The sequence below is a fragment of the Pongo abelii genome, chromosome 9 (assembly GCF_028885655.2).
Source record: "Pongo abelii isolate AG06213 chromosome 9, NHGRI_mPonAbe1-v2.0_pri, whole genome shotgun sequence".
Lineage (NCBI taxonomy): Eukaryota > Metazoa > Chordata > Mammalia > Primates > Hominidae > Pongo > Pongo abelii.
The window spans coordinates 29,112,062-29,126,626 of record NC_071994.2 but is presented as its reverse complement, the minus strand read 5'-3'; positions in this window follow the sequence as shown (position 1 = coordinate 29,126,626).

Sequence of the window (14,565 nt, the reverse complement as noted above, 5' to 3'; positions counted from 1 at the left end):
AAATGCTTAAAGTAAAAGGAGGTCAGGGGCCTGTAGTCAGGAAGAAGACTATCTGAAGTTTAGTCAAGCTGAGGACAGTGTTTAAGACCCTCTTGATTACATGTAATCTCTTAATAGAAATGAAATATTAGAGAAAATTCCTTCTTCCCATGTTTGCAGAACTGGTAACTATTTTCATTGAATGAGTATTCTTGGAATGTCAAATGAGAGAATGTTATTACATGCATACAGCATGAATTAAAATAACTATCAAATCAAAAGTCACTTATGTGTTATTTAATAGAATAGGAAGCTTAGTGCATGTAGTGTCTCTCTGTCTTTAATCAAATGGTATTAAACTCTAATCCCTCAAGCTTTGATTTATTTTATTCTGCTCCATTTCTCCTGTAGGATGATAGCCATGCTGGATTGTAGCTACTGCTGATTTTCCATGCTACAATGTCTTTTCTCAGATTTGAAGCCCAGGGCATCAGAGGTCAATGAAAATCAGGCCATTTTTGTCAAAACTCTTCATCGTTGTCACTATTGCATTTCATGCTTTGTCTCTTCATGTCCCAAGAATCTGGCAGTGATTTCTGTATGGCTTTTCTGCCTTTCTCTTTAACAAGAGCTTTCTGCACCTTCTTGGTCATAAGAATACATACTCAAATGCATAGCAGATGAGGGTGAAACTGAAACTTCGATAGTCCCAGAATGGTTACACATTATTAAGAATGAAAGAGCTAATACTTAAAGAACAAAAGTTCATTCTAGGATTATGGCAATTCATTTTATAAATGAGATTTCCATTTTAGTTTATTTACATTTTCTTTGTATATGTGAAATTAATTTAACCATCATATGATTTGGTTTTAAAACTACAATTAGCATACATTTATAACATCATTTTCAAATAAAATGAGAATACTTTTTTTTGAGACGGAGTCTCGCTCTGTCACCCAGGCTGGAGTGCAGTGGCACAATCTCAGCTTACTGCAAACTCCAGCCTCCCGGGTTCATGCCATTCTCCTGCCTCAGCCTCCCGAGTAGCTGGGACTACAGGTGCCCACCACCACGCCCGGCTAATTTTTTGTATTTTTTTAGTAGAGATGGGGTTTCACCGTGTTAGCCAGGATGGTCTCAATCTCCTGACCTTGTGACCCACCTGTCTCAGCCTCCCAAAGTGCTGGGATTACAGGTGTGAGCCAAAAATGAGAATAATTTTTAGATCTATGAGACAACATATTGTCAATGAGTAAAATTTATTGTTTTAAAAATAAAAGGGTTATAGCCTCAATTTAATACCTGTATAATAGGAATCATACTTTTTGGATGATTATATGTTGCTTCACAAAGGAGTAGAGAAAGAAAAAAAGCATATTTAAAATAGACCAATAATAAAATTGTAAAAAGATTTAAAAATTTTACTTAAATTTTAACTGTTCACAGAAATATATTTAAAATATTAATATTGAGAATATAAAAATATCTTAGGCTATCTAACTTACTTTTAAATACATTTAAATGATTAACCAAGGGCCACAGCATTTATTATCTGATTATGGCTGCTTTATCAGAGTGAAAACAGCTTGCCTCTCAGATAAAAGTATGTGCTTTCCTCATTTTATGAAAGCAACTGCTTCTAGCTTTTTGAAAAATCCTGTGTTGCCTGTCTCTTGTCATTCTAAAAACATAAGTAATTTTTTCCTTTAGCAAAGTTACAAACATACACTCCTGACTGAATTGATTTGCAGAAATAAAGTTAAACTGGTTATTGTATAGAAAGCTTTTAAGAACAGTTCTTTATGGATAAGAAAACCTAACTGAAGATATGCATTATCAACTTTATCATGAAATGGAAATTTTGATAGAGTTGTAAGTGCCAGGATGTGGCCATAAATTCTTGACATATATCCTTACTCTGGGTCAGAGAGAGTGCATGGCTCCCAACATAGCCAAAGAACATCTACTTGATAGAAATTCAAATAAGAACTAGACTATTGCATTACATGTAAAATAAAATTATCACATCACTTATAAATTGAAATTATTTAAGACCTTTCAGTTGCTGTATAGAAAAATCAATTCAATTACATTCATTCACTTATTTTTTCAATCAACAAAAATAAAATTGAAATAGTGTTCATAGCAGAATTATGAAGACTTCATCAAATTCAATTTGAGAGTTCTAAGTTTGAATTCTAGCTATAAATTGGCAGATGGTGTTTTTGCGAGAATTGGATAACACAATGCATTGTCCACTGATACGTAGTGAGATGTTTATTTCTGCTGTGAATAAGTTAAAGTTTGCATGCGAGTGAGTGACTCCAGGATGTAGCTCTTTGGTATTTTTTTGTGTTTTCCAAGGTAGCTGAAATCTATTCTACTGTGCTTCATCCCCTGGCATTATGAAAAACTGTCACCATTTTCTACTGTTTGGCGGGGCATAGAAATTGTTCTACTCTCTCTACATGTTTCTACAGTTATGGAGAACCTCAATGAGACCAAAGCACTACTGTGCAGCTATTCTCACTGTGGGGCCTTGCCACCTTCCCAGGCTTTGCCTGAGAGACGGATAAAAGATCTCCTTTGTCCTTAGATTTCAATAACACTATCATCTGTCATCACCTTCTTCCAAGCTCAAGTCAGAATGGGAGGAAGTATGGAGAGAGTGGGTGTAACTTAGGGAACAGAACCACTTTTCAGTAACCCACTGGCATTTATTCACCCCATATTTCATTTTACTTATTTGTAACCTAGTCCAGGACTTACTTAATTAATTTATTTGTTTATATTTTTGGGTAATATTTTATAGACCATATGTTTTTCTCTGAATTTTTATCTACTCAGAGCATCAAACTCAAAGCACTTTTGCTGCATTTTCGTTATAAACAACTCTTCCCATCAGTCAATGGATAGGATTTAGAAGCTTTTCCAATGAGTGGAAGGTCAGAAGTACCAGCAGAAAGTGAAAGGTCATACATGTGTGCGTCTGTACATATGAGTATGGATGCATGGGTGTATACGTATTTTTAATCACATGTATAAAATGGTGGTAGTTAACAGAGAGAACAATTAATCCCTTTCCAAATAGCATTCTTCTCTATTGAATGAATTCACACACTTGCCCGACTTAAAAGTTTCCTTCCTCTTTATCTTGCCTGGTCCTGAAGTTCTCTAAGACTTAGTTCAGACAGGAACAAAGCAAGGAGCAAAATGCATAAATAAGTTTATGTTCATGACTGTGTCACACAGAACACTTCATTAATTCAAGATTTATTCCAACTGGGAGATAGTGATCTTGTCTTCTTTGATGATTCCATTTCTAACTGCTTACTCATGAATTGTTCCTGTGGTGGCGAGATAACCAAAGGCCGGGAAACACTGAGTAACCTAATTGCTGGGGCTTACTGATTGATCTGATTATTACAAAGTGATTCTTAAAATAAGTATTTAAATTCTCATTAAAGACAACATGGGCAGGATTGGCTGCTGCTATAGGGATTACTGTAACCTAACATAATATCTTGGATTTTAACAAAATACTTTGTTTACAACTTAACATAGGTATTTTACCAACTAAGTGTATGCTTAGACATGGACAACCACAGTAATTTTTATAACTTAGAAATTTTAATTTTGCCAACTATTCCTCTGGAACCTTATAATACTTGGCTTTTTGGTATTTGAATAAATACATTTGTTATAGCAAGCAGTCTTTCTCTGATTCTAAGCAGAAACATAGGCAAATATATCAGAATAGGAAAACATAGAAAGTAAAAGTAAATTTTATTTTAAAAGAAGGTATAAAGAACTCTGGAATACAAATTGTGCCATCCTGAAGGAGCTTACCTTAAGTTCTTTATGCTACCAATTAGGCAGCCAAATGTCAGTACAGCAACCACCATCCATCCCAACTCCATCTGCTTTGTCAGGTTACCTTACCCACATGCTTCACTAGCCACACCTACTTATTCATTGAGTTACCTCAAATAGTAGAGCTTTTTATACAAAGGAAATATTATAAAACCTAGGGCCTCATGGGTAGTGTTCAAAGAGTTTGACGTGGCAAGATTTTGAATTGATATTCTCTTTGTTCATCTCCAAAGACGAAAGAAGCTAACTGGGCATAAATTCTGAGTGATACTGGACACAATTACTTTTTAAAACACCAAATAGACAGTTGTAATTTTAAAGTTGAAAGGTATTTTTTTTTCTAAATTAGGCAATATGTCTGTTCCCTTTTCTGACTATGGCTACTTACAGAATATGAAGAAGTTGTTCTAATTTTGTCTTGAATCCCCAGCCTTCTCTCTTTTTATCTTCTGCTCATATTATCATTTTTATACTGTATGATTGATTTCCTGAGGTTACATACACAATTTCATAAAAAAAGATTAGAAAAACAATAATCAAATCCAAAATTATTTGTATCCTGGAACATGTACACAGCATATTTTCCAAAACCTTAAGGGCTTTATCATATTAAATTTTGGAAGACAATTTGTGAGATAGGAAAGTAATTATAGGTGTACCTGTGTATTTCTTCTTCCATTTATATAAGCCCCTGAAGGCCATTTCTAAGGTGTAAGTATTTTGGAGCATAATGAAGGATAGGGAATGGCATCTTTTTATCTGCATGAATATCTTTGTCGTAAAGTTGCAGACTTTGGAAAGTCAAGGTTAAAGCTAATTTAGTTAACAATAGTAAATGTAGATTTCATTAAGTCTTTAATTTTCATTCATGTTATCATTTCACAAGGGGAGCAAATAGCTCTATGACAATTATGCAGGCAAAATGTATGTGTTTATGAGTGAGTTACTTATTAGAAGACACTGAACATTTGTTTTATGAGGTAAACATTGCTACGAAGCTAATGTTTAAAAGAAATGGGCTTATAAGTGTCTTTTTAAAGCTTTGATGTAAACAATGTCTAATTTATCTCAACCCACGGGTATGATTTATCAGCACTGTTCTCATTAGCTTTTTGTACATTTTTTTAAATAATTTATTTGGTACAGTTTTCCATAAGTGTTTACAGAACTGTAGCAAAGAAAGTATCTCCAAAATGAAGTCACCCATGGGCTTTTGTGCAGTCACAGAACTAAGCAAAACTTTCAGATATTCGCTGTTAGAAAATTGGTCACTATTCTGGCTAGACTACAAAGCCAATTTGCTAAGTTGCTATTCACAACAAAGTTCTGACTCTGATAGGTACCACAATTCTCTTGTTCACATTCTTTGGTTCTATCCTCACCCTCACACAGACTGCTCCCAACTAAATTTCAGAATATTTCTGGGTAAGAAGAGGCTTTATTAAAAAAAATAATACATTAGGTGTACTTCTATCATGTTGAAGGAAATGAGCTGAAAATAAGAAAATATTCAAGTACTTGCTATATTTGCTTTTATGGATTTTTTTTATTATACTTTAAGTTTTAGGGTACATGTACACAACGTGCAAGTTTGTTACATAGGTATACATGTGCCATGTTGGTGTGCTGTGCCCACTAACTCATCATTTAACATTAGGTATATCTCCTAATGCTATCCCTCCCCAATCCCCCCACCCCACAATAGGCCCCGGTGTGTGATGTTCCCCTTCCTGTGTCCATGTGTTCTCATTGTTCAGTTCCCACCTATGAGTGAGAACATGCGGTGTTTGGTTTTTTGTCCTTGCAATAATTTGCTGAGAATGATGGTTTCCAGCTTCATCCATGTCCCTGCAAAGGACATAAACTCATCATTTTTTATGGCTGCATAGTATTCCATGGTGTATATGTGCCATATTTTCTTAATCCAGTCTATCATTATTGGACATTTGGGTTGGTTCCAAGTCTTTGCTATTGTGAATAGTGCCACAATAAACATACGTGTGCATGTGTCTTTATAGCCGCATGATTTATAATCCTTTGGGTATATACCCAGTAATGGGATGGCTGGGTCAAATGGTATTTCTAGTTCTAGATCCCTGAGGAATTGCCACACTGACTTCCACAATGGTTGAACTAGTTTACAGTCCCACCAACGGTGTAAAAGTGTTCCTATTTCTCCACATCCTCTCCAGCACCTGTTGTTTCCTGACTTTTTAATGACTGCCATTCTAACTGGTGTGAGATGGTATCTCATTGTGGTTTATTTTTTCTTTAGAAACAACGGGAATTACTCAAGTCCTGTATTTATCTTCTAGAACATCTTTCTTTAGATGCACTGCATTTATTTAGTTTTCTATTTGTGAAGGTAAAATGCAAGAATCAAGAATAGTAGAAACAATTTTTCATAAACCTGTTTGAAAATAACTGTGATATAAAATAATTACATATCATCAAAATGTATGTATGATAATATATACATTTTATTTATCATAACACATTTGTGATAAAGATATTTGCAGTTAACAAATTCTGAATTAAATCTGTCAGAAGACAAAGAGACTAAAATTTAAAAATTATAATTGTTGGATATTACTGGCCATTAACACATTATAAAGATATAAAAATGTGTTTAATGTTTTGGATAAAAAATTATAAATATATAAATATATAATTTTCAAAGTAAAATCTTACTCTAAAAAGAATATAATCTGGAATATTAAACTCTCGATATTTATTAAAGGTTTGATCATAATTATAGTTTGTATAATATGTTGCAAAACATTTTCTTCCTGGAAAGCTTTTTTCCTTCCACGTCCTTTATATTATAGGACAAGGGATAAGGTATAAGTGCTAATTTATCCTCATTGTTATTTTCAAACTGTTGACACCCACCCTTCTCCCATACCTCAAATAAATAATGATTTGCTTGGATTCTATTGTGTCCGGAATTGGTGGGTTCTTGGTCTCACTGACTTCAAGAATAAAGCCGCGGACGCTCGCGGTGAGTGTTACAGCTCTTAAGGTGGCACATCTGCAGTTTGTTCCTTCTGATGTTCAGATGTGTTCGGAGTTTCTTCCTTCTGGTGGGTTCGTGGTCTCGCTGGTTCAGGAGTGAAGCTGCAGACCTTCCGGTGAGTGTTACAGCTCTTAAGGCAGCATGTCTGGAGTTGTTCGTTCCTCCTGGTGGGCTCCTGGTCTCGCTGGGTTCAGGAGTGAAGCTGCAGATCTTCGCGGTGAGTTACAGCTCATAAAAGCAGCGTGGACCCAAAGAGTGAGCAGTAGCAAGATTTATTGCAAAGAGCGAAAGAACAAAGCTTCCACAGTGTGGAAGGGGACCCGCGGGTTGCCACTGCTGGCTCAGGCAGCCTGCTTTTATTCTCTTATCTGGCCCCACCCACATCCTGCTGATTGGTAGAGCCAAGCGGCCTGTTTTGACAGGGCGCTGATTGGTGCCTTTACAATCCCTGAGCTAGATACAAAGGTTCTCCATGTCCCCATCAGATTAGTTAGATACAGAGTTTTGACACACAGGTTCTCTAAGGCCCCACCAGAGCAGCTAGATACAGAGTATCGATTGGTGCACTCACAAACCTTGAGCTAAACACAGGGTGCTGACTGGTGTGTTTACAAACCTTGAGCTAGATACAGAGTGCCGATTGGTGTGTTTACAATCCCTGAGCTAGACATAAAGGTTCTCCAAGGCCTCACCAGAGCAGCTAGATACAGAGTGTTGATTGGTGCACTCACAGACCTTGAGCTAAATACAGAGTGCCGATTGGTGTGTTTACAATCCCTGAGCTAGATATAAAGACTCTCCATGTCCTCACCAGACTCAGGAGCCCAGCTGGCTTCACCTAGTGGATCCCGCACCAGGGCTGCAGGTGGAGCTGCCTGCCAGTCCCACGCTGTGCACTCATACTCCTCAGCCCTTGGGTGGTCGATGGGACTGGGCGCCATGGAGCAGGGGGCGGTGCTCGTTGGGGAGGCTCCGGCTGCACAGGAACCCATGGAGGCAGGGGAAGTCTCAGGCATGGCAGGCTGCAGTCCCTAGGCCTGCCCCGCGGGAAAGCAGCTAAGGCCCAGCGAGAAATCGAGCGCAGCGCTGGTGGGCTGGCATGCTGGGGGACCCAGTATACCCTCCACAGCCGCTGGCCCGGGTGCTAAGTCCCTCATTGCCTGGGGCGGCAGGGCCAGCTGGCTGCTCGGAGTGCAGGGCCCGCCAAGCTCACGCCCACCCGGAACTCCAGCTGGCCCGCAAGTGCCGCACACAACCCCGGTTCCTGCTCGTGCCTCTCCCTCCACACCTCCCTGCAAGCTGAGGGAGTGGGCTCTGGCCTTGGCCAGCCCAGAAAGGGGCTCCCACAGTGCAGCGGTGGGCTGAAGTCCTCCTCAAGTGCCGCCAAAATGGAAGCCCAGGCAGAGGAGGCGCCAAGAGCGAGCGAGGGCTGTGAGGACTGCCAGCACGCTGTCACCTCTCACTATGACATTAAATTATACAGTTAACTAGCTTCCCAACCATTGTCATTAGTTCACTGAAGATTGTAATACCTGTTTCACTGTCTTTACTTCAATTGCTACTTTTGTCATAATTCTTGTGGAGTTCACTTTTTATATAATCCATCTACTTCCTCCTATTTTCAAAAAATTTTTTTTACCTCCAATAATCGAATTTTACTTTTGATCTAGTAACAACTCCTACAACAGAATTCTTGTAACCTGTCCTTACCAACAACTGTGTCATTTCTACACTTTCCATTTTTATTATCTTTTTCTTTGACTACTACCTCTCTTTCAAGCTCACTTCTGTAAATACTCCAATCTACTCTTTTGATCCCGCTCCCCTTCGTTTTCCTACTGTAATGGGTCTTCCCTTCTTGTCCTCATTTTTGTCTTTGCCTAATTTGAACTGAGTGTTCATCGTTCTACTCGCTTCCCGAACTGTCTTGCTCTAACCTACGCTTATACCGCCTAACCAGAAATCCACTAAATCCATATGTATCTCCACATACATATCCAATCAATTGAAAATAGCCTGAGAAAACATGAGTAACTCCATGATTGTTATCTCTTTATTCAAGACCACAGACCTCAAGTTGTCTCTCAGTACTGAGAACCAACTAGAGTTTGCTAGTTTACTCACTTTCCCATTCTACTAATAAACTTTCTCATAACCTCCTTTTACTAAAGAATATTTCATATATTTGGTTCTTATTCCCTCAAAAAACAACATTTGAAGAATATCTTCTTGCCTTCCTGTTACCTAAGCATTAACAAGTCACTATCATTTATATCCATATAATTTTTCTAATCTTTCTACCTTATTTTTTTCTTATTTAATTGTATTGACAAAGTATACAGACAGGTACAATGACAATTAGAAATGGTGATGGTGGTTATCCTTGTTTTGCTTCTGATATTAAAAGATTTTATCTAAAATGCTTCCTTTAAATTCCCTATAGTCTTTGTGTACATAGTGTTTATTCAATTAAGACAAGCATTTGAAGGTGACCTATAATCACACTCCAACTGATTTAATCTTGTTTTTCTTCTCTGAACTTCAACAGGCCCATGCTTGAGTCAATCGTAATTATTAGTTAATAACATACTTACTTCATTGGTCCACATTTGAGTGACTTTTGTTTATTTGTTAGCAAATTATTCTACTTGGATTTAATAAGAAAATAAGAACCACTGCAAGTATGGGAATAAGGTTTGCACATAGAAACTACAGGTTACGTAAATGTGTTTTGCATTGGAGAAGAGAAAGTCTGGATTGCTGTGGCCAAAAGATCAGAAACAAATTACAATGATATTGATCTAAAGCATTAGAGGGGAGAAAAAAAATAATCATGGGGAAATCTGAGAATCAATGACAAGCACAAAAGGATGTGATGGATAGATCTGCAAAGCTGGCAGTGTTTGTAGAAGTTTCTGTATATTTGGAAGCTGCCATGGCAATCACCACTTCTGACCACACAACATATGACAGCTATAGACAGCTTAGAATAATAATGGCCTCTACTTCATGTCTGTCTCCAAACTTTGGGCAAGTACCACTCATGAACAAACTGTAACCCAAATTCGTATACGTAGGTGAATACTGGGAAATATGAAGTGTGTTGATGCTTAGTTGAAGCAAATAATTTATTACAGACCATTCTTTCATCAATGTAGCATCTATACATACTCCTTTTAACTATATTTAATTTCTGAATAAAAATACTAATAAAATAATGCTTCAGCTCAACTGAATGCAACCATCTCACATAAAACTAAAGACTTGTTGACTTTCTTCCAGAAAGAGGAGATGCAAAGACCATATAATCTTCAGATCACATTTATTCTTGTTCTAGTGAAGTCACAATCTCTCTTTGATATCCTGTAATTTAATTACTGAGTTAGAGAGATTTAACATCTAATAATGCATATTAGTCAGAGGGAGATAAAACTAATTGGTTAATATATACAAATAATATTAAAGCAAAGAGGAAAACGCATGCATAATATATCAATTAATAATGTGGTAGTAGCTAGAAATTAGAACTTTCTTCTTCTGATATTCATTCTGCCTCTATAATCTATAATAGTGGCCCACTGGTTAAGGCAACTCAGACTTTCTTTTAATAAAGTGTCCACACTATTATGTGTTTCTCTTGTACTGAGCTGCTGTAATTTTCAGTTAATTGTAATCACTAGACATGGGATACTGAGATAATTCCCAGAAAATATCAGTCATTTTCCAGACATATTCTTTCCCAGTGTGTAGTAACAACCTAACTTCATATTATAGATAAGATCAATCATCCCGGTCAGCACAACCATTGTCTTCTTCGCCCTGTTTCTCCTTCCAGTTAAATGAACCATTGGTGTTTCACTTGTTCGAAGTATTTCTTACTTAGATTATCAGAGGTAATGGGAGAAGCATACAATTTTCTTACTTTGTTTACTGTACCTATGTATCATGGCTATGGCATAAAAATACTATGTATTAGTCACTGATTCAGAGCATGTAACAAAACATTATTGTAATCCACAAACATTGCCATTTAACTGGTGCCATAACAGTCTTCTGCAAAGGCACTGCATCATTCTGTCAGGACAGTTGCCTTCGGGTTAGGGGTAAAATAGTAAGATCTGTGAATTTTTTAATCATGAACAAATTGTTGCTTTTTGAATTTCTATAAAATGAGTTTCCTGGCAATAAGCATTGGTATGTGGAATACCAGGGAAAAAAAGAAGGTGTTCTGTAAGTCTCCAGAGGATAGGTTGGGCAGAAACATTAGGATGTGTCTATTCCAGAAAGTACAAATAGATCTCTTTCAGGTATCTATATGGTCTTTTAAGTATCTATATGGTCTGTGGAGACATTATGCTATCTCTGGGTCTCAGTGTTATTCTCTGCTGTTGATAAATTAGCACTGAAGGTTTGGAGTCAGATCAACTATGGTAAGTAACATGCTATGTAGCTTAGCTCATGATAACGTTCATACTTGCCACACTGAGTTCACTCATTAAAGATAAAGGGATCTGACTGGGCATGGGGGCTCACGCCTGTAATCCCAGCACTTTGGGAGGCCAAGATGGGCGGATCATGAGGTCAGGAGATCAAGATCATCCTAACCAACATGGTGAATTCCTGTCTCTACTAAAAATACAAAAAATTAGCTGGGCGTTGTGGCACGCGCCTGTAATCCCAGCTACTAGGGAGGCTGAGACAGAAGAATCACTTGAACCCAGGAGGTGGAGGTTGCAGTGAACTGAGATCACGCCACAGCACTGTAGCCTGGTGACACAGCAAGACTGAATCTCAAAAGAAAGAAAGAAAGAAAGAAAGAAAGAAAGAAAGAAAGAAAGAAAGAAAGAAAGAAAGAAAGAAAGAAAGAAAGAAAGAAAGAAAGAAAGAAAGAAAGAAAGAAAGAAAGAAAGAAAGGAAGGAAGGAAGGAAGGAAGAAAGAAAGAAAGAAAGAAAGAAAGAAAGAGAGAAAGAAAGAAAGAAAGAGAGAAAGGCATTTAAGGAAAGTGGTCACTGACATCAACAGAATCATCAGACATTTTTTCCATGTAATTTTTGATAATCTCTTGTACTAAGGCTATCTTTAGTGGATTTTTATAGTAGATACAAATATCTCACACTTTATGCCCATTTAAGGAAGTTCACCCAAAACATTTATTCCACCAATCTCCTTGATCCTTTTCAACTTTGTTATTTTCAAGTCATTAACCCTCAGACCAACCACTAAACACTCCTATGAATCACTGTAGGTTAGTGTCTCTGGCCATCTCCCCTTTTAGGGAAAATGACTACCAAGTATACATGTCAGATTTTTGCCCACTGGAAGATGTTCCCTTCATTACTGTCTTCTACAGCTACTCTTGAATGGGGCCGCTATGCTATAGCCATCCCAGCCATCCACTTTTGAAAGGTTCAAGTGTCATTTGTATATTTGTTTATTATTTTAAAATTGACAATTTTATATGTATTTAGACACTGTGACGCTTTGATATATGTATACATTGTAGAATGATTAAATCAACCTAATCAGCATATCCATCACCTCACAAAAACATTTAAAATCTATTATCTTAGCAATTTTCAAGTATACAATATATTATTATTAACTATAGTCACCAAGTTGTACAATAGATCTCCAAAACATATTGCTCCTGTCTAACTGGAACTTTGTAACCTCTGACCACCGTGTTCCCATTTCCTCGTTATTCTAGCCTCTGTTTACCATTCTGTTATCTGTTTCTACAGGCTGAATATTTTGATTCTATGTGTAATTGAGATCAGGTAGGATTTGACTCTCTGTTCTTCTGCTTATTTTACTTAGCATATACCCTCCACATAGTGGAGGCCACCTTAGCATAGTGGCCTGCAGATTCATCCACATTTTCGCAAATGACAGGACTTCCTTATTTTCTAAGGCTGAATAGTATTCCATTGTGCATACCTATCACATTTTCTTTATTTATTTGTCCTCCATTGGGCATTTAGGTTGCTTCCATAGCTTGGCTGTTGTGAATAACACTGCAATTAATATAGGAGTACAAATGTATCTTTAACACCGAATATAGGAGTACAAATGTATCTTCAACACTGATTCTATTGTCTTTAGATATATACCCAGAAGTAAAATTGCTGGATCATATACTAGCTCTATTTTTAATTTAGTGAGTAATTCTCATACTGTTTTCCATAGTGTTTGTACTAATTTATATTGCTGTCAATAGTGTACAGGATTGCCTTTTCTTCACATTCTTGCCAATACTTATCTTTTGCCTTTTTAATAATAGCTATTCTAACAGGTGTAAGGTGATATCTTGTGGTTTTAATGTGCATTTCCCTGATAATTAGTGATGTTGAGCTTTTCAAAGTATACCTGTCATGTCATGTCACCTGTAAAGACAATTTAACCCCTTCTTTTTTTCCAGGTTAGATGCCTTTTATTTCTTTTTGTTGCCTAATTTTCTGGCTAGGAATTTCAGTACTCTGTTGAATAGAAGTAGTGAGCATGGGCATTCTTGTCTTATTTCTAATCACAGTGAAAAAACTTTCAGCTTTTCACACTTGAGAATGATGTTAACTGTAGGCTTGTTATATATGGCCTTTATTATGTTGAAGTAAATTTTTATATGCCTAATATGATGAAAGTTTTCATCATGAAAGGACATTAAATGTTGTCAAATGCTTTTTCTGCATCTATTGCGATGACCATATGATGTTTATCCTTCATTCTTTTAATATGTTATATCACATATATAGACTTTTGTATGTTGAACGATTTTTACATCCAAGGGATTATTTCTCACTTACTCATTGTATATAGTTTTTTAAATATGCTGTTGAACTAAGTTTGTTATTATTTTGTTGAGAATTTTGCATATATGTTAAACAGGGACACTGGTCTTTAATTTTCTCTTCTTGTAGTGATATTGTCTGGCTTTGATGTAGACTAATGTTCTTCCAAAAAATTAAAGAGGAGTAAACACTTCCAACTATTTATAGTAAGTAGTTTTGTAAGTAATAAGTAAGTATATAGTAAGTAGAGGAGTAAACACTTCCAAACTTTTTAAATTTTAGAAGAATTTGAAAAGAATTGGGGTTTATTGTTTTCTAAATGCTCAGTAGAATTTACCAATGAAGCCATCAGGTTCTGAGCTTTTTTCCAAAATATAATTTGATTATTGATTCAATCTACTTTGTCATTATTTATCTGTTCAGATCTATTATTTAATTAATTAATCTTGGTAAATTATACTTTTCTAGAAAATTATCCATTTCTTCTAAATTGTCTAATTTGTTGGGGTGTAATGGTTTGTAATATTTTCTTATGGTCCTTTGTATTCCTGTGGTATCAGTGGTAATGTCTCCTCTTTCATTTCTGATATTATTTATTTTATCTGTTTTGATTATCATAGTTTAGCTGAAGGTTTGTGACTTTTATCTTTTTGAAAAACAAACCTAGTTTTACTGATCTCTTCTATTGTTACTTTTCTCTCTATTTTGCTTATTTCGCCTCTAATCGTTATTATTTCTTTTGTTTTTCTGACTTGGGACTTAGTTTATTCTTCTTTTCCTAGTTCCTTGAGATGTAAAGTTAGGTTTTTAATTTGAGATCCTCATTCTGAATGCAGGCATTTCTCACTATAGATTTCCTCTTATAATTGCTTTTACTGTATCCCATAAGTTTTGGCATATTGGGGTTC